Source organism: Trachurus japonicus, chromosome 21, assembly GCF_045865225.1.
Source record: "Trachurus japonicus isolate A0001 chromosome 21, Traja_1.0".
Lineage (NCBI taxonomy): Eukaryota > Metazoa > Chordata > Actinopteri > Carangiformes > Carangidae > Trachurus > Trachurus japonicus.
This window is the reverse complement of record NC_140927.1, coordinates 37,162,716-37,181,209: the sequence shown is the minus strand read 5'-3', so window position 1 is coordinate 37,181,209 and position 18,494 is coordinate 37,162,716. Positions and strand designations below refer to the sequence as shown.

Below are 18,494 nucleotides of genomic sequence, written 5' to 3'. Positions count from 1 at the left end.
TGTAGTGGTCTGTAGTGGTCTATAGTGGTCTATAGTGGTCTATAGTGGTCTGTAGTGGTCTATAGTGGTCTGTAGTGGACTGTAGTGGTCTGTAGTGGTCTATAGTTGTCTATAGTGGTCTATAGTGGTCTGTAGTGGTCTGTAGTGGTCTATAGTTGTCTATAGTGGTCTGTAGTGGACTGTAGTGGTCTGTAGTGGTCTATAGTTGTCTATAGTGGTCTGTAGTGGTCTGTAGTGGTCTATAGTGGACTCATGTAGACCAGTACCTGTCGTAGCAGTTGAGGTCGTCCAGCCAACAGCCCTGTTTCACCACCTGATACACTGGTCTATAGTAGTCTGTAGTGGTCTGTAGTGGACCGATGTGGACTGTAGTGGTCTGTATTTTATTTTTTTATTTTATTTAACCTTTATTTAACCAGGCGAGCAAATTAAGAACAAAATTCTTATTTTCTGGACTGTCTGTAGTGGTCTATAGTGGTCTATAGTGGTCTGTAGTGGTCTGTAGTGGTCTATTATGGTCTGTAGTGGTCTATAGTGGTCTGTAGTGGTCTGTAGTGGTCTATAGTGGACTCATGTAGACCAGTACCTGTCGTAGCAGTTGAGGTCGTCCAGCCAACAGCCCTGTTTCACCACCTGATACACTGGTCTATAGTGGTCTGTAGTGGTCTTTAGTGGTCTGTAGTTGTCTATAGTGGTCTGTAGTGGTCTGTAGTGGTCTATAGTGGTCTATAGTGGTCTATAGTGGTCTGTAGTGGTTTGTAGTGGTCTGTAGTGGTCTGTAGTGGACTGTAGTGGACCCTACCTGTCGTAGCAGTTGAGGTCGTCCAGCCAACAGCCCTGTTTCACCACCTGGTACACTGGTCTGTAGTGGTCTATAGTGGTCTGTAGTAGTCTGTAGTGGTCTATAGTGGTCTGTAGTGGTCTATAGTGGTCTGTAGTAGTCTATAGTGGTCTATAGTGGTCTGTAGTGGTCTATAGTGGTCTATAGTGGTCTGTAGTGGACCGATGTGGACCGATGTGGACTGTAGTGGACCCTACCTGTCGTAGCAGTTGAGGTTGTCCAGCCAACAGCCCTGTTTCACCGCCTGGTACACTGGATAGTGGTCTGTAGTGGTCTATAGTGGTCTGTAGTGGTTTGTAGTGGTCTGTAGTGGTCTACAGTGGTCTATAGTGGTCTATAGTGGTCTGTAGTGGACCTGTCGTAGCAGTTGAGGTCGTCCAGCCAACAGCCCTGTTTCACCACCTGGTACACTGGTCTGTAGTGATCTATAGTGGTCTATAGTGGTCTGTAGTGGTCTATAGTGGTCTGTAGTGGTCTGTAGTGGTCTATAGTGGTCTGTAGTGGTCTATAGTGGTCTGTAGTGGACTGTAGTGGTCTGTAGTGGACTCATGTAGACCAGTACCTGTCGTAGCAGTTGAGGTCGTCCAGCCAACAGCCCTGTTTCACCACCTGGTACACTGGTCTATAGTGGTCTGTAGTGGTCTTTAGGGGTCTATAGTGGTCTATAGTGGTCTGTAGTGGTCTGTAGTGGTCTATAGTGGTCTGTAGTGGTCTTTAGGGGTCTATAGTGGTCTATAGTGGTCTGTAGTAGTCTATAGTGGTCTGTAGTGGTCTGTAGTAGTCTATAGTGGACTGTAGTGGTCTGTAGTGGACTCATGTAGACCAGTACCTGTCGTAGCAGTTGAGGTCGTCCAGCCAACAGCCCTGTTTCACCACCTGGTACACTGGTCTATAGTGGTCTGTAGTGGTCTGTAGTGGTCTATAGTGGTCTATAGTGGTCTGTAGTGGTCTGTAGTGGTCTTTAGGGGTCTATAGTGGTCTATAGTGGTCTGTAGTAGTCTATAGTGGTCTGTAGTGGTCTGTAGTAGTCTATAGTGGACTGTAGTGGTCTGTAGTGGACTCATGTAGACCAGTACCTGTCGTAGCAGTTGAGGTCGTCCAGCCAACAGCCCTGTTTCACCACCTGGTACACTGGTCTATAGTGGTCTGTAGTGGTCTTTAGGGGTCTATAGTGGTCTATAGTGGTCTATAGTAGTCTATAGTGGACTGTAGTGGTCTATAGTGGACCGATGTGGACCCTACCTGTCGTAGCAGTTGAGGTCGTCCAGCCAACAGCCCTGTTTCACCACCTGGTACACTGGTCTATAGTTGTCTATAGTGGTCTATACTGGTCTATAGTTGTCTATAGTGGTCTATAGTGGTCTATAGTGGTCTGTAGTGGTTTGTAGTGGTCTATAGTGGTCTATAGTTGTCTGTAGTGGTCTATAGTGGTCTATAGTGGTCTATAGTGGTCTGTAGTGGTCTGTAGTGGTCTATAGTGGTCTGTAGTGGTCTGTAGTGGTCTGTAGTGGTCTGTAGTGGTCTGTAGTGGTCTGAGGTGGTCTGTAGTGGTCTGTAGTGGTCTATAGTTGTCTATAGTGGTCTATAGTGGTCTATAGTGGTCTGTAGTGGTTTGTAGTGGTCTATAGTGGTCTATAGTTGTCTGTAGTGGTCTATAGTGGTCTGTAGTGGTCTGTAGTGGTCTATAGTGGTCTGTAGTGGTCTGTAGTGGTCTATGGTGGTCTGTAGTGGTCTACAGTGGTCTGTAGTGGTCTGTAGTGGTCTATAGTGGTCTGTAGTGGTCTGTAGTGGTCTGTAGTGGTCTATTATGGTCTGTAGTGGTCTGTAGTGGACCGATGTGGACCCTACCTGTCGTAGCAGTTGAGGTCGTCCAGCCAACAGCCCTGTTTCACCACCTGGTACACTGGTCTATAGTGGTCTGTAGTGGTCTTTAGGGGTCTATAGTGGTCTATTATGGTCTGTAGTGGTCTGTAGTGGACCCTACCTGTCGTAGCAGTTGAGGTCGTCCAGCCAACAGCCCTGTTTCACCACCCGGACCGACCCCGACACGTTCTTCCAGGTGGCGAAGCAGTGGACTCTCTTGTCCTTCTCCCCGGAGCAGCTCACCACGCTCCGGTTGGCCCGGGGGGGGGGGGGGAGGGGGGAGAGGGGGGAGGAAGGGGAAGAGAGGGAGGAGGAGGAGAGGGATGAAGAGGAGGAGAGGGAGGAAGAGGAGGAGGAGGAAGAAGGGCTGTAGTTGTAGTGGACACACGTCTGAGTCTCTGATCGACCCAAGATGGCGCCTGAAAGAGAGACAGAGTCTACAGTTACCGGGGCAACAGGAGTCTACAGTTACCGGGGCAACGGGAGTCTACAGTTACCGGGGCAACGGGAGTCTACAGTTACCGGGGCAACGGGACCTCCACCCTCTCTACTTCAAGTCCAGGGTTAAAACCTTTTAGTAGCTCTGAACCATTTTATAGCTACGCTGCAATTAGACTGTTGAGGGACACATCTGGTTACATGGAGCCCTCTCCTCCCCTCCCCTCCCCTCCTCTCCTCTCCCCCTCTCCTCTCCTCTCCTGTCTTCTTTCCTCCTCCCCTCCCCTCTCCCCTCTCCCCTCCTCTCCTCTCCATGGGTCAGAGAGACCTCCACCCTCTCTACTTCAAGTCCAGGGTTAAAACCTTTTAGTAGCTCTGAACCATTTTATAGCTACGCTGCAATTAGACTGTTGAGGGACACATCTGGTTATATGGAGCCCTCTCCTCTCTCTTCTCCTCTCCTCTCCTCTCCCCCTCTCCTTCCCTCCCCTCTCCTCTCTCTTCTCCTCTCCTCTCCTCTCCCCCTCTCCTTCCCTCCCCTCTCCTCTCTCTTCTCCTCTCCTCTCCTCTCCCCCTCTCCTTCCCTCCCCTCCTCTCCTCCCCTCCTCTCCTCCTCTCCTCTCCTCCCCTCCTCTCCTCCCCTCCTCCTGGTTTCTCCTCAGTGGATGTGAGGGGTCAAAGGTCACATGATGTTGTTCTGATGCTGTGTAAAGAACTAAGAGACAAACTGGAACCTGCCTCCACCTGCGTGCAGTGTGTGTCTGTCAGTGTGTGTGTGTGTGTGTCTGTCAGTGTGTGTGTGTGTGTGTGTGTTGCATGCAGTGTGTGTCTGTCAGTGTGTGTGTGTGTGTGTGTGTGTGTGTGTCTGTGTGTGTGTGTGTGTCTGTCAGTGTGTGTGTGTGTGTGTGTCTGTCAGTGTGTGTGTGTGTGTGTGTGTGTGTGTTGCGTGCAGTGTGTGTGTGTCTGTCAGTGTGTGTGTGTTGCGTGCCGTGTGTGTGCGTGCAGCTCCATCACTGAAAACATGGAGCAGCTGCTTTAAATATTCACTCTCATCAAATGTTTATGAGCTGCACGCAACACACACACACACACACACACTGCACGCAACACACACAGCAGGGGGTTGTCATCCAGATGTGAGTCCTGCAGCAGCAGCACGATGTGTCCAGATGTTGTACTGACACCTCACACTGCATCGATCAGTAACCAATCAGAGACCAGGGCTGAGTCCTAACCCCTCCTCTCTATCTAGAGACCAGTTGTTGTCGTGGTGTCTGGATGTTAATGATTATTAATGTTCACTAGGGCTGCAAAGGGGCAGAAAATTTCCAGTAAATTTCCAGAAACTTTCCATGGGAAGTTAAAGCAGAAGTCAGGTGAATGTTTGTGTTAATCTAAGTCTTAAATAGTTGTATCTTCCGACAGCAATCACTTCTATAGAGTGTTTGGTCTGAAACACGGGTCTGTCAGTCACTCTGCTCTGCTCTGAGCCCAGGAGAAAACTTTCCTTGTATCCTACAACCTTTATCCAATGAGGAGAGAGAACGGCATAAAGGGGCAGTCCTCTCTGTGTGTGCAGCCAAGGGATGCACCTGAATGTGGTGACGTAGGGACGAGGACTGTTATGGTGCGTTCAAGGAAACTCGTATTTTTCCGACCTGTGAAGTGGTACCAGTTCGATCTGGTACGAGTTCACGGGTCAGAAGTTACGAGTGGCCGTTATAGTGACTTTCACAGGTAAAACAGGTCGGAGAAACACGAGTGGGTTGCCTGGAACGCTACAAAGTCGTAAGTTGTGACTTGAAGCTGTAATTTACGATTTCAAAAGCCTGCCTGGAACGCAGCATTAGCCAAAACCACCGGACCACTTACTTCTGCTTTAAGCTGGGGAATTTCGGAAATATTCCAAATTGGAAACTTGCCATGGGAATTTATGGAAATCAACTGGAAATTTAAACAAACTGTATCACAGGGTTCCTACACATTTGAAATTTCAAAATTCCATACTTTTTCCAGACCCTAATTTCCAGACTTCTCAGTTTCTCAAAATTCAAATAATTTGTGACATTTGAGTAATTAGATGCGTATTGTGTAACTAAATTATGCAATTAATCATTTGTTTTCATTATTCTGAATTTGTATGCCATTATGTCACCAAACAATTTCCAGGAGATTGTAGCTAATAGCACATACAAATAAATTAACCCAAATAACCCAAACCCAGATAAGTATTAAGATAAATATATATTTCCATAAAATAGTTTCCATTTCCATACTTTTCCAAATCTGGACATGTATAAAATCAAATTCCATACTTTTCCATACTTTCCATACTTGCGTAGGAACCCTGGTATCATGTGAATATTTAGTTTTGTCATAAGCACACATCCATGCAAAATAATACAATTAAAAAACTAGGGCTGACCCGATTATCATATTCTGATAATCGAAGCTTCGCAGACATAAAATCGATCAAAATCGAAGCTTCGACGGCCGGGGGGGGTGCGCGTTTGTAACGCCAAAATCAGGCAGGTGCCAAGTAGCCGACTCATTTTAATGTAACAATTACCGATGAGAACCGGTGTCAAAAAGGAAAAAAGAAAAAAAAACAAAACAATCCATCACGGACTTCATGATTGATTACCATGGCAACGAACGAAGCTTCGAAGCTTCAATTTTTTTGGGTCATCCCTATAAAAAACATGACATTTCAACAGATTTTGCTGCATGTGATTGAGGAATAGCAGATATTCAAGTACTTGCATTAAATCTGGTTGTTTTAGCCAAGATTATGCTATGATATATTTTCACCAACTAGCCTATATTTAAATTCCATGTTAAAGGCCGACATTGAATTTTGTAAATTTTGGATTTATTCCCATATATTCCCGTTAATTCCCATGGAAAATTTCCAACTTTGAAAATTCCCAGAATTTTGCAACCCTAATGTTCACTATCTAGTGACTGAATCTATCCCATAATTCACCGCCAAATGTAGTGAACATCCGATGGTCACTAACCGGAGCAAGATATCCCATCATGCATTGTGGTCACGGATCGCCGTTACCACAGCGACCCAGAGCGACCGGTGTAGCTACCAAATAAATGCAGTAGTGACCGGTGTAGCTACCAAATAAATGAAGTAGTGACCGGTGTAGCTACCAAATAAATGCAGTAGTGACCGGTGTAGCTACCAAATAAATGCAGTAGTGACCGGTGTAGCTACCAAATAAATGAAGTAGTGACCGGTGTAGCTACCAAATAAATGAAGTAGTGACCGGTGTAGCTACCAAATAAATGAAGTAGTGACCGGTGTAGCTACCAAATAAATGAAGTAGTGACCGGTGTAGCTACCAAATAAATGAAGTAGTGACCGGTGTAGCTACCAAATAAATGAAGTAGTGACCGGTGTAGCTACCAAATAAATGAAGTAGTGACCGGTGTAGCTACCAAATAAATGAAGTAGTGACCGGTGTAGCTACCAAATAAATGAAGTAGTGACCGGTGTAGCTACCAAATAAATGAAGTAGTGACCGGTGTAGCTACCAAATAAATGAAGTAGTGACCGGTGTAGCTACCAAATAAATGCAGTAGTGACCGGTGTAGCTACCAAATAAATGAAGTAGTGACCGGTGTAGCTACCAAATAAATGAAGTAGTGACCGGTGTAGCTACCAAATAAATGCAGTAGTGACCGGTGTAGCTACCAAATAAATGAAGTAGTGACCGGTGTAGCTACCAAATAAATGCAGTAGTGACCGGTGTAGCTACCAAATAAATGAAGTAGTGACCGGTGTAGCTACCAAATAAATGCAGTAGTGACCGGTGTAGCTACCAAATAAATGAAGTAGTGACCGGTGTAGCTACCAAATAAATGAAGTAGTGACCGGTGTAGCTACCAAATAAATGAAGTAGTGACCGGTGTAGCTACCAAATAAATGAAGTAGTGACCGGTGTAGCTACCAAATAAATGAAGTAGTGACCGGTGTAGCTACCAAATAAATGCAGTAGTGACCGGTGTAGCTACCAAATAAATGAAGTAGTGACCGGTGTAGCTACCAAATAAATGCAGTAGTGACCGGTGTAGCTACCAAATACATGAAGTAGTGACCGGTGTAGCTACCAAATAAATGCAGTAGTGACCGGTGTAGCTACCAAATAAATGCAGTAGCGACCGGTGTAGCTACCAAATACATGAAGTAGTGACCGGTGTAGCTACCAAATAAATGCAGTAGTGACCGGTGTAGCTACCAAATACATGAAGTAGTGACCGGTGTAGCTACCAAATAAATGCAGTAGTGACCGGTGTAGCTACCAAATAAATGAAGTAGTGACCGGTGTAGCTACCAAATAAATGAAGTAGTGACCGGTGTAGCTACCAAATAAATGCAGTAGCGACCGGTGTAGCTACCAAATAAATGCAAGTAGTGACCGGTGTAGCTACCAAATAAATGAAGTAGTGACCGGTGTAGCTACCAAATAAATGAAGTAGTGACCGGTGTAGCTACCAAATAAATGCAGTAGTGACCGGTGTAGCTACCAAATAAATGAAGTAGTGACCGGTGTAGCTACCAAATAAATGAAGTAGTGACCGGTGTAGCTACCAAATAAATGCAGTAGTGCAGCAGCCTCAATAAATGTGTCCAGCTGTCAGAGTTGTCCGGTTGCAGCTTCCACAGACTCCCACAACAAACGTCAGAGCAAATTTCCTAACAAGCGTTATAAACTGACCACAGACTCTGGATAGCGATGCTAATTTCTGTTAGCCCGTCTATGGTGTTTTACATTATACGTTAGCATTAAGCTAGCAGACTTTATGCTTAGTTGTGACACTGGCTGTGTGTGTTTTGAACGTTGTTTCAAACTATTTGGGTTTGATTGAACAAAATAAATATTACCGCTTAATATATTGCTTTACTCCTCTTTTTATGTTGGTACCTACCATGGTTGTATCCATGGTAACTACACCGGCCATTACGATCGAGGTCGGAGCGTTTTAATTACGCGACATAATACGTAATTAAAGGGACAACGAGGAGTTTCTCCATCGGCAAAATGAAAAATTCCGCTACAATAAAAAAGTCTGATATTAATGTGGATGAATCTCCGTTACCACTTGTTAATGGTCCATTTTAGATAAATCTATGGTTTTGTCTCTATGGTTATTTTGTTATTATTAGTGGTGGTGGAAATGCTGGGCGAGCCGACCAGCGTTTCTTTACTTTCGGTTTCGTGGCGAGTCATGAGAATAACGCCGCCGTATGAATCTCCGTTTATGGTGGGAACTACGACGGTATGTGATCGTCTTCCAACCTCTGACTTTAATTCTTAATGAATGAAAACATGAGTCTGTCTTGACCCGGTCAAAGAATTTCACGGTGCGGAGGCTCATAAATGTAGTGTAGAAACACTTCACTTTAACAAAACTCCTGGTTGTCCCTTTAAATGTGCGGCGGAGTCGTGTTCAAAAGTGTTTTTTTATTTGACCAGTGAGTCACTATATTGAATTCACTATGGGCAATTCCAGCAGAGAGAAAATTGGAAACTAAGCTGAACTTTAACAAGGCATTGATATGAATTAGAAAATTGAATATATATTTTAGTTACACTTATTGAGATAAAGATAAGGCTGCAATATGAAATGTTTTGGATTTAGAGAGAAGTGACAAAACACCCAGCGTTGTGGATGTTAGGAAACGGACCTGCTGTATAGGGAGGAGGGAGGAGGGACACGGTCCAGGTGAGACCAGGTGAACTCACCTGAGGAGCAGGAGATGAGGAACACGCTGAAGGCCAGCTTGGTGGCTGAGCCCATGGTGGACCGGGTCTGGAGCTGGGTCTGGTTCTGGAGCAGAGAACTGGACTGGGTCTGGGTCTGGGTCTGGGTCTGGTTCTGGTTCTGGAGCAGAGAACTGGACTGGGTCTGGGTCTGGGTCTGGGTCTGGTTCTGGTCCTGGAGCAGAGAACCAGTCTGGGACTGGTTCTGGTCCTGGAGCTTCACACCGACACCGGCAGCCGTAGACCGTCTCTCCGGGACCAGGAGAACCAGAACCAGAACCAGAACCAGGAGGAGAGAGGAGAAGCAGCAGCCGGGGATGAGAGGCCTGGCCCGGTCACAGCCGGACTGTCATCACCAACCGGTACCGACCCAACACATTAACAGCTCCAACAGAAGATACGGTCCTGGTCCTGGTCTCTAGTCCTGGTCTTGGTCCAGGTCCTGGTCTCTAGTCCTGGTCTTAGTCCAGGTCCTGGTCTCTAGTTCTGGTCCTGGTCCTGGTCCAGGTCTCTAGTCCTGGTCCTGGTCCTGGACCTCTCCTCCAGCGGCCTCTCTGCTGAGCTGAGTCCGGAGGAGATGACCTGATCTCCGGCTGCAGCTCCGACACCGACACCGGGGCTAAAACGAACCGGACCGAGCCGAGCCGAGCCGAACCGGACCTGTTGACGTCACACGACCCAGTGACGCTTCCCCGGTGCTGTGTGACGTCACCGCCGACCGGCTCCGGTGTCCGCCGCCTCCATCCGCCGCCGCCGCCGCCGACCACCACCACCACAACCTCGGACAGTCACAGCGCAGCGGCTCGGCTAGCCGTTAGCCTAGCCGTTAGCTCAGCTAGCCGTTAGCCTAGCCGTTAGCTCAACAGTTAGCTCAGCCGTTAGCCTATCCGTTAGCTTAGCCGTTAGCTTAGCTCCGCAGCTCGCCGCCTCTTCAGCGGAGCTCCGCGGGGAGAGAGGACCAGGACAGCGGCTCTGCTCTGCTCTGCTGGCCGGCGGCCGGTGAGGGTTTCCCGGCCTGAGTCGCAGTGAAACCCCGCTGTGTGTTGTGTTGTGTTGTTGTGTTGTTTCTCTCCTCCTCCGTCTCCTCCAGCAGCTCCTAGATCCAAGATGGCGGCTCCTCTGCTCAGATTATTTTGAGGTTTTTTTCCTCCTTCTTCCATGGAGCTCTGGGATCAGCCGATGACTGGCAGCAGCGGCAGCCAATAGGCGGCAAGGACTGGAATTCCACAGCGTAATCCCTTTTTTTTTTTTTTAAACAACTTTATTGACACCGAGAGTATACACAGGACTGAATACAGTTATATCAGGGATGTCAAACTCAATTTAGTTAGGGGGCCACAAACAGCACAATTTAATGTCAAGTGGGCCGGACCAGTAAAATAATAGCATAATAACCTTTAAATATACTTTAAAAATTGAGATTTTCCTCTGTTTTAGTACATTAATAAGATGTTTACAGTTACTGAACTATCCTTTTACAAAACATATTATGAACCACCTGAAATTTATTGATAAAAATATGTGCAATTTCAAATTTTCACACTTGACAAATTCATCGTGAGGGCCAGATTGGACCCTCTGCAGGGCCGGTTCTGGCCCACGGGCCGCATGTTTGACACCCCTGAGTTAGATTAAATAAGTGTATACAACTTTTTTTTTTTTTTGGTTTATTTTATTTATTTATTTATTTTTATTGAAAAAGTACAAAAATCAACAATACTGGCATTTTTCATAGTGCATATACCATAAAGGGAATGCCGGATGAACATCATTCAACATTAGTGCAAGTTAACTCACAATAGGAACATACACATTAGTGCTTCAGTAGAATACATTTAGAGAAGTTGAAATAAAATTAAAATTAAAATAAACATCTCAAAATAAATAGTCAAAAATAAATTAAATATAAAATTAAATAAACATTGATTTAATACACAACCAAACCATCATAAATACGCCAGGGGTTGACAGCAAGACAGAAAAAACATAAACTTAGATAAATATGTTGTAAAGCTTACAAAGATCAGACGTTTTAACAGCTTTTCTTTTTTATTCTCACAATCACAGAGGGAGGAGATATCTCTAAACAATCAAGTTAACAATAAAGGAAAATAAATGTGGTGACAGACCTCGTATCCCATGAAAATTACAATAATAGTTATTGTGACAGATTATTCATTAGACATTTCTGAATGTATGTTCATTATTGTTATACATTTCTTGTTTGTAATTAAATTAAGAGACTTAAAATAATAATCAACTTCAATCAAAAACAATTTAAATGATGGTGAAGAATTCTGAAATTTACATTTATGGATATGAAACTTCCCCAATAAAATATAAAGGTTTACTAACCTACATAGTTTCATTTCTTTGAAATCAAAATAAGTGATAATGTTCTTCCCCTCAATGTTGATTTTGTGTTTTGTTTTACATGATATATAATTCTCAAGTTCTTTCTAAAATGTACTACTATATATATAAACAACCATAAAACAAATGGGTTACATTTCTCTTGAGTGTAATAATCCCTCCACCAATCCTGAGCGGCGTCGTGACGTCACACGGCTGGAATTGTCTGTCTGTCAGCACAATCAATCAATCAATCAATCAATCAATCAATCAATCAATCAATCAATCAATCAACCAATCAATCAATCAATCAATCAATCAATCAATCAATCAATCAATCAACCAATCAATCAATCAATCAATCAATCAATCAATCAATCAATCAATCAATATCCGTTATTTCCAGGTTTACAGGATAACAGGCTCATGTAAATACAGAGACATAATCACAACAACCACTATTCAATGCAACCATCTGAATCAGCACATACAGATATTTATATTTATATATATATATATATTTTCCCAACTATATCTTTATTTGTTTTCAGACATAATAACACACACTTACAATTCATATCATATGGTGTGACAATAAAATCATATGGCGTGACAGGCAGACATGTCACACCATTATGACCAAGTGTCACACCACATGATGTTTTCTGCACTTAGCACAACCTTGAGTCTTGTAGCTACACATTATCATACTAACAACATGCTAGATGTAACAAAGCAACATAGGTTTACATGTAAATATGACAAAATAATAACATTTATTTTGCATTTTTATGAAAAATGTGTCACACCAAAAGACATCTGGAAGTGGGACCTTTGTCAGAGTGCCAACAAGATCTGATTTATTGTAAACACTCAAAACATTATGCTTGCACAGTGAAAAGAGTAGGCTCACAAATAGACGTCTGTATTATTTTGAGAATTTTTGCACCTATTTTTCTTAGTTTTATTCAAGTTCTCACTTTGAGAAACAAGTGCCGGACAGTCACACCATATGAGTTTTGTTATGTTTGGTTGAAAATTCTGAAAGAATGAGTGATGAACTGTTTAAATGTTGAGTATGTAAAATGCTCTGCACAATATTGAGAAGGTTTTTGGCAAATATATTTTTTATTCATACATGTTTGACACTGAAGACAGTAAAACTGCCATGTCACGTCGTCATCCACCCATATACATCTCCAAACCGTGTAGAAGCCATGTCTTCAATTCACCATCAAGACATAACAACACAAATGATGAATATAAATCACTAACGAAAGAAAGGAACTTAAATACACAATAAAATAATAATACACATACTACATAAGTAAATTAAAAAATAAATAAATAAATAAATACAAATGGGGGAGAATAAATACAAAACCAACCATAGATATTTATATATTTAGCTGATATATCTCTACACCATCGTCCCATCAGATCAAACTCCTGACAGAAACTCATCCAGACTGAATGAACAGATAGAAAGGCAAGGCAGTTTAATCTGTATAGCCCGTTTTTACCACCAGTTTGTCTCAAAGGGCTTTACATCCCATCATAACAACATCCTCTGTCCTTAGACCCTCACATCCACTGAGGAAAAACTCCAGGAAAACCCTTTTAACAGGGAAAACCAGGAGAAAGCTCAGGGTGAGCAACAGAGGAGGGATCAGACAGGTTGTTACATCTGTCATCATCTCTCTCAGCCAATCACAGGCAGCCTCAGCATCAGAGAGTCAATATATATTCACCTACAGCAGGGAAAATAAGTATTGAACACGTCAACATTTTTCTCAGAAAATATATTTCTAATAGAGCTATTGACATGAAATTTTCACCAGATGTCGGCATCAACCCAAGTAATGCACACATACAAAGAAATCCGAACATTAATGTCCATAAATTAAGTTGTGTGTAATAAAGTGAAATGACACAGGGAATAAGTATTGAACACATGAAGAAAAGGAGGGGCAGAAAGGTATGGAAAGACAAGAAAGCAGCAGGAGTTTGTCATCCTGTCTCCTATCAGTGCAAAGTAATATCTGCTGGTTTAGTCCTGATTGATGCCTTTTAAAAAGGTTTCTCACCACCAAGGAGTCAGACAAGAAGTATTGCATGATGGGTAATAGCAAAGAGCTGTCTAAGAGCTGTCTAAAGACCTACGCAACCAAAGATTTCAGACAGAAGAGTCACAACAATAATCAGAAGGTTCCCTAACAGTCCAGGACACTGGTGGAGAGCTTCAGAAAGACCTGGGATCAGCAGGTACAGTTGTTTCAGAGAAAACAATAAGTAATGCACTCAACCGCCATGGCCTCCATGTCTTGCATGGTGTGTGTGCATGGAGGCCACATACTTATTTTCCCCGCTGTATATTCTATACTACACCTATCATCATCTCATCTCATAAACTTCAACAGAACATAAAGAGAGAGATGCTGTCTGACACGGGGCCACGGAGCTCTGTGATTGGTCCGTTACACAGAACTGCTTCTGACCTCAGAGTTAGTTTATGTGACTCTGGGCTGTAAATATACATTTAAATATACATATAAATATACATATACAGACTGTTCACGTCATGGACTTCTGTATTTTGACTGTCCAGACTTCCACAGTCCAGAGTTCAGTTTGTTTGATAGGTAAGAGATTCAATGCAAAAACTCTACATCTTTCCAAGAATATTTGTCTTATTTCTTGTCCAAATGTCTCATTTCTAGTCAAAACTAATCTCTTTCCACTTAAAATAAGACTCATCACCTAAAAATGAACTTGTTTTTACACAGTTTTCACTCGTTTACAAGCATAGCCTACTATAAAAATACAATATAAAACCACTTTCAATATTATTGAAAGTGGTTTTATATTGTATTTTTATAGTAGGCTATGCTTGTTTGCACTGAAGGAGGGTAGGGCTTAAAATGTCGTTATACAGTAGTATAATGACAATAAAGACATTCTGATTGTTTTTAGATCATTTTCACTTGTTTCAAACTAATTTTCACTTGAAATAAGTAGAAAAATCTGCCAGTGAAAGCAAGTTTTTTTGTGTGTTTGTAATAAGAAAGAAAAACTTGCTCCACTATCAGATTTTTCTACTTATTTCAAGTGAAAATCTGCTTGAAAGAAGTAAAAAGTGTCTAAAAACAAGCTGCTTTTAATGTGATGAGTCTGATTTTAAGTAGAATGAGATTAGTTTTGACTAGAAATGACATGTTCTTGGTAAGATGTAGAGTTTTTGCAGTGTTCAGCCCCTCTGACCTCTGACCTCCAGGACGTAACAAGGTTCTAGGTTCTAGGATATATACATCCATATGTGTGTGTTGTTATAATAATGTAGTTCCATAGTGAGTGTGAGTTTCTCTTTTAACCCTCAGTGTGTCAGCGGGGGGCAGTGGGGGGGTAAGTACACACTAACTACCCCCACCCCACTAAACTGAGATAGTGGATTAATCCTGGATTTGATCCTGTCTGAGTTTAGCCTCACGTCTGTTACCATGGAGACCTGTTCTGCTCCAGACCAGCAGTCGGTTAAAGGTCCAGTCCGTAGTAATGAACAAGGTGTTATTGTTATTATTATTGTTAAAGGGATAGTTCACCCAAAATTGAAATGTCACTCATTATAAATGCGAAATTGTCCCGAAGAAAATTAAATAAGTCTATATTTCAAGCTTGTTTTGTAGCGGAAGCTTCTCGAAGCTCCTCTTCCTGGTTCGTCTAAATTTGACGATCTGGGAAGATACAATACAAGACAATACAAGAGGGACATTACAGACGAGCAGCATGGAGGTATTCGGATGTTTTTTGGTGTGTCTTTTTGTTACAAAGACAGTTGGTATCCGTTAGCAACCGTCATATGGACATGCACTGCTACGCCGAGACCCCCTGTAACTCAGAGAAGCCACGGAGGACTCTGAAACTTCTCCCAGCCCTTAGTCCACATGAGGGGGAGGAGATCATGAGGGAACTATCCCTTTAAGATCTGAATCTACTACCATGAATATATCAGTGCTTGGAAGTAGAGAGTGATCTCTGGTGCATGGAGAGTGAAAACACACCTGTAATATGGAAAAACAACTTTATGTGACCGACGTGTTTCAGCTTGTGGCCTTAAAGCTTCAGTTGGTAACAATTATTCAGTCATATTTGCTGGAACTGTCACTATATTCTGATGGTCAGACATTAAATGAGTAATTTAGGACAAAATCCAACTCCTCTGGCTCCACCTACAGCCTGTAATCGTATTTGCCAAAATCCACCGCGACCGAGGATTCTCCACCAGTCAGGTAGAGGGAGCAGGAGGAGCAGCCAATCGCCGCTCCTACACGTCGTGCTATGGATACGGTACATCTTCTGTGGGTGCGTTTATGGCTACTTTGTGTGTGTCTGTGTGTGTGTGGGGCGCTTGGCAGAGGCAAAGACGGTTTATAAACTCTTTGGCAGAGGTTCATAAAGGGACCTGACGGAGTATTGTCTTGAAATTTCCGACCAAGTCGCGGAGTTTACTTTCACTTTCGTCAACTTACCAACTGGAGCTTTAACCCTGATGAAGGCCACGAGCTGAAACACGTCGGTCAAATAAAGTTGTTTTTCCATACTACAGGTGTTGCTGCAGCTCCTTGAACATGAATATATTAGTATCAGTGTATAACAGCTATAAAATAAACTCTGTTTGGTTTCGTAGCCTTGTAATTCTTCTTTTAGGTTATATCTACATATCCACCTTTTTCCCAACATCAACAACGTAGCCTGTTCTGCCGGTTTTGCTCTTCCGGTGGAATTTTATGTTTACGTTTCCATGGTTTCAGTAGTCGCGGTAAAGGCATGGATGAAAATCTGTAAAACGCGTGGATCATCTGGATCCATCCATTTAGACTTGCACTTTATCTAAACTGGCACTTTATACCAGGCACTTTACAGATCACATCACTTTATGTCTAGGTGTGAATGTGTATATGATTGTGAACCACTGTATAATTCTTGTGTATTTCTGTCTGTTTGTGTGTTACCTGCCAAGGGACTACGGATGCTAATTAGCAAGTTGCTAACTCTGACACATTTACATTTGTGCACACGTACGAATGTTCATTAATGTGTATTGTCCCTTTTAAATAAATAAATAAAAGATAAAATCACAGCAGCTTTTAACAATGGATATCACACAAATTGACATCTGTATTACTGTAAAAGCCAGTGTTAATAGATCCATGATGCGTTTACCGCAACTATGACAACCACTGAAAACCATGGAAACGGAAACGTACAATTCCACCAAACCGGCAAAACCGGCTTCTTCCGGTTTTGACCATAGATGAGGTTGGGAAACTTGTAGATACCAAGGGTCTGAAGGCTTTAGAGAGCGTCGCCATCTTGCGCCGCCATGTTTGTACGGCAGCCTGAAGGGAAAATCCAGCCAATCAGAGAGCAGGATTCAAGAGTTTCAGGTTCATAAATAAACCAATGAAGATGAAGGAGGAGGAAACAGCAGACAGATGGTAACATGGTTTAGATCTTCACCTCCTCGCTGGATGTGACGGTTTTACCGACATTTTACAGACTGGACCTTTAATCAGCCTGTGTTGTGTTGGCTCGGCTCAGTCTAATTACAGCTCAACACGTTTTACAGTTGTGTTTATTATGGTATTACTGTAAAACTCAGTCGAATCTCATTATATCAAACCTGTTCCTGCCTGAAGACTGATGTTGTAGTTTGATCAATACTATATACGTATATTAATATACTATATACTATATACGTATATTAATATAATCAATTTCTTTGCTTTTTCAGCAAACGCTACTTAATTTTTTTGCATACATTGAAATGCATAGAATTAAGTTACCATTACTCAAAATACCAATAAGTTCACTAAACAAGCAAAAATTGCTTGGAAAATGTTGCCTTATTTTTTTTGAGTTAGATCTAGGCAACAGTTTTAACAGTGTATCTATCTATCTATCTATCTATCTATCTATCTATCTATCTATCTATCTATCTATCTATCTATCTATCTATCTATCTATCTATCTATCTATCTATCTATCTATCTATCTACCCACCTATCTAGGGGAAACTGAAGCTTTCTGAACCAGTGGATCGACATGAAGCAGTTGTGTTGAAGTGGTTCAACACGGCGCCATCTGCTGGTCGACCTGTAACAGCATTTACACGGAATAATAAAGGGCAAGGTGTCATGAACTGTGCTGTATGTTCAACCATCAAGGTTGTATGTGCATCTCCAGAGTTTGGACTGTTCTTTCTGTTACACTTGGGTTATGATGTGATTGTGTCTTCATAACATGCTGTATGTAGGATAATACAGATACACAACATAGATAGAAATACAACTATTAGATTTACTAAATACAAAAAATATATATTTACTAGATGTGGAAGAAAACTGTGAAATGCTTGTGCTACTACCCGGGACTGTTATGACAATTGTACAAAACACTGGCGAGAGTGGGAAGGGGTTTAGATCATTTGAGTCGAGCTTTGCTTCAGGCTGTTTCTCTTCTTTGTGATTGGCTAACCATTTCTTTTATGAGGACGTATGTAAAAATAAAGTAGGAGGAGCTTTTTAAGTTTTAAGGTTTAAAGGAAGACTATGGAGCCATTTCCCTGACATTAAAAGTTGGCATTGAAAACAGAATTTGGCACTGTAATAAAAGTTGTATTGACACTGAAACAAGTATCGGTATTGAAAAATGTTGGAACACAGGCATAAAAAATACAATATTTTATTTGGATTTTTAAAAAATATATTATCATGTAGTTTTCAATGTCAGTCTTCAGATTTCTTCTTCATGTCCATCTTTTTCAGTGTGTTTTTTTACACTGTATTTCCCCCCCAGTCTCACTGGTTTTCAGTTTCTTTTCTTTTTTTTTCTGTTTCAGTGTTATTTTTTTCAATGCCAAGTGACTGTCAGGGTTTTGCCGTGGAGGGGAGGGTCTGAGGGGGGGGGGGCTAGGGATGTATGAAGAAGAAATCTGAAGACTGACATTGAAAACTACATGATAATATATTTTTTTAAAAATCTAAATTAAATATTGTATTTTTTATGCCTGTGTTCCAACATTTTTCAATGCCGCACTGCAAAAACTCAAAATCTTTCCAAGAATATTTGTCTTCTTTCTTGTCAAAATGTCTCATTTCTAGTCAAAACTAATCTCTTTCCACTTAAAATAAGACTCATCACCTAAAAATTAACTTGTTTTTAGA

General features: G+C 42.1%; 1 pseudogene across 1 annotated transcript in view; it reads right to left on the bottom strand.

Annotated features, from left to right (window-relative positions):
• LOC146965762 (activin receptor type-2A-like) overlaps positions 1-9,032 on the bottom strand; it is a 33,817-nt pseudogene extending 24,785 nt beyond the window's left edge. Inside the window, exons 1-2 of the transcript XR_015034615.1 lie at positions 8,902-9,032; positions 2,826-3,123 (exon numbers count right to left, since the gene is read on the bottom strand). The product of XR_015034615.1 is annotated as an activin receptor type-2A-like (transcript). The remainder of the gene's footprint in view (positions 1-2,825; positions 3,124-8,901) is intronic.
• Positions 9,033-18,494: the final 9,462 nt, after the last annotated feature.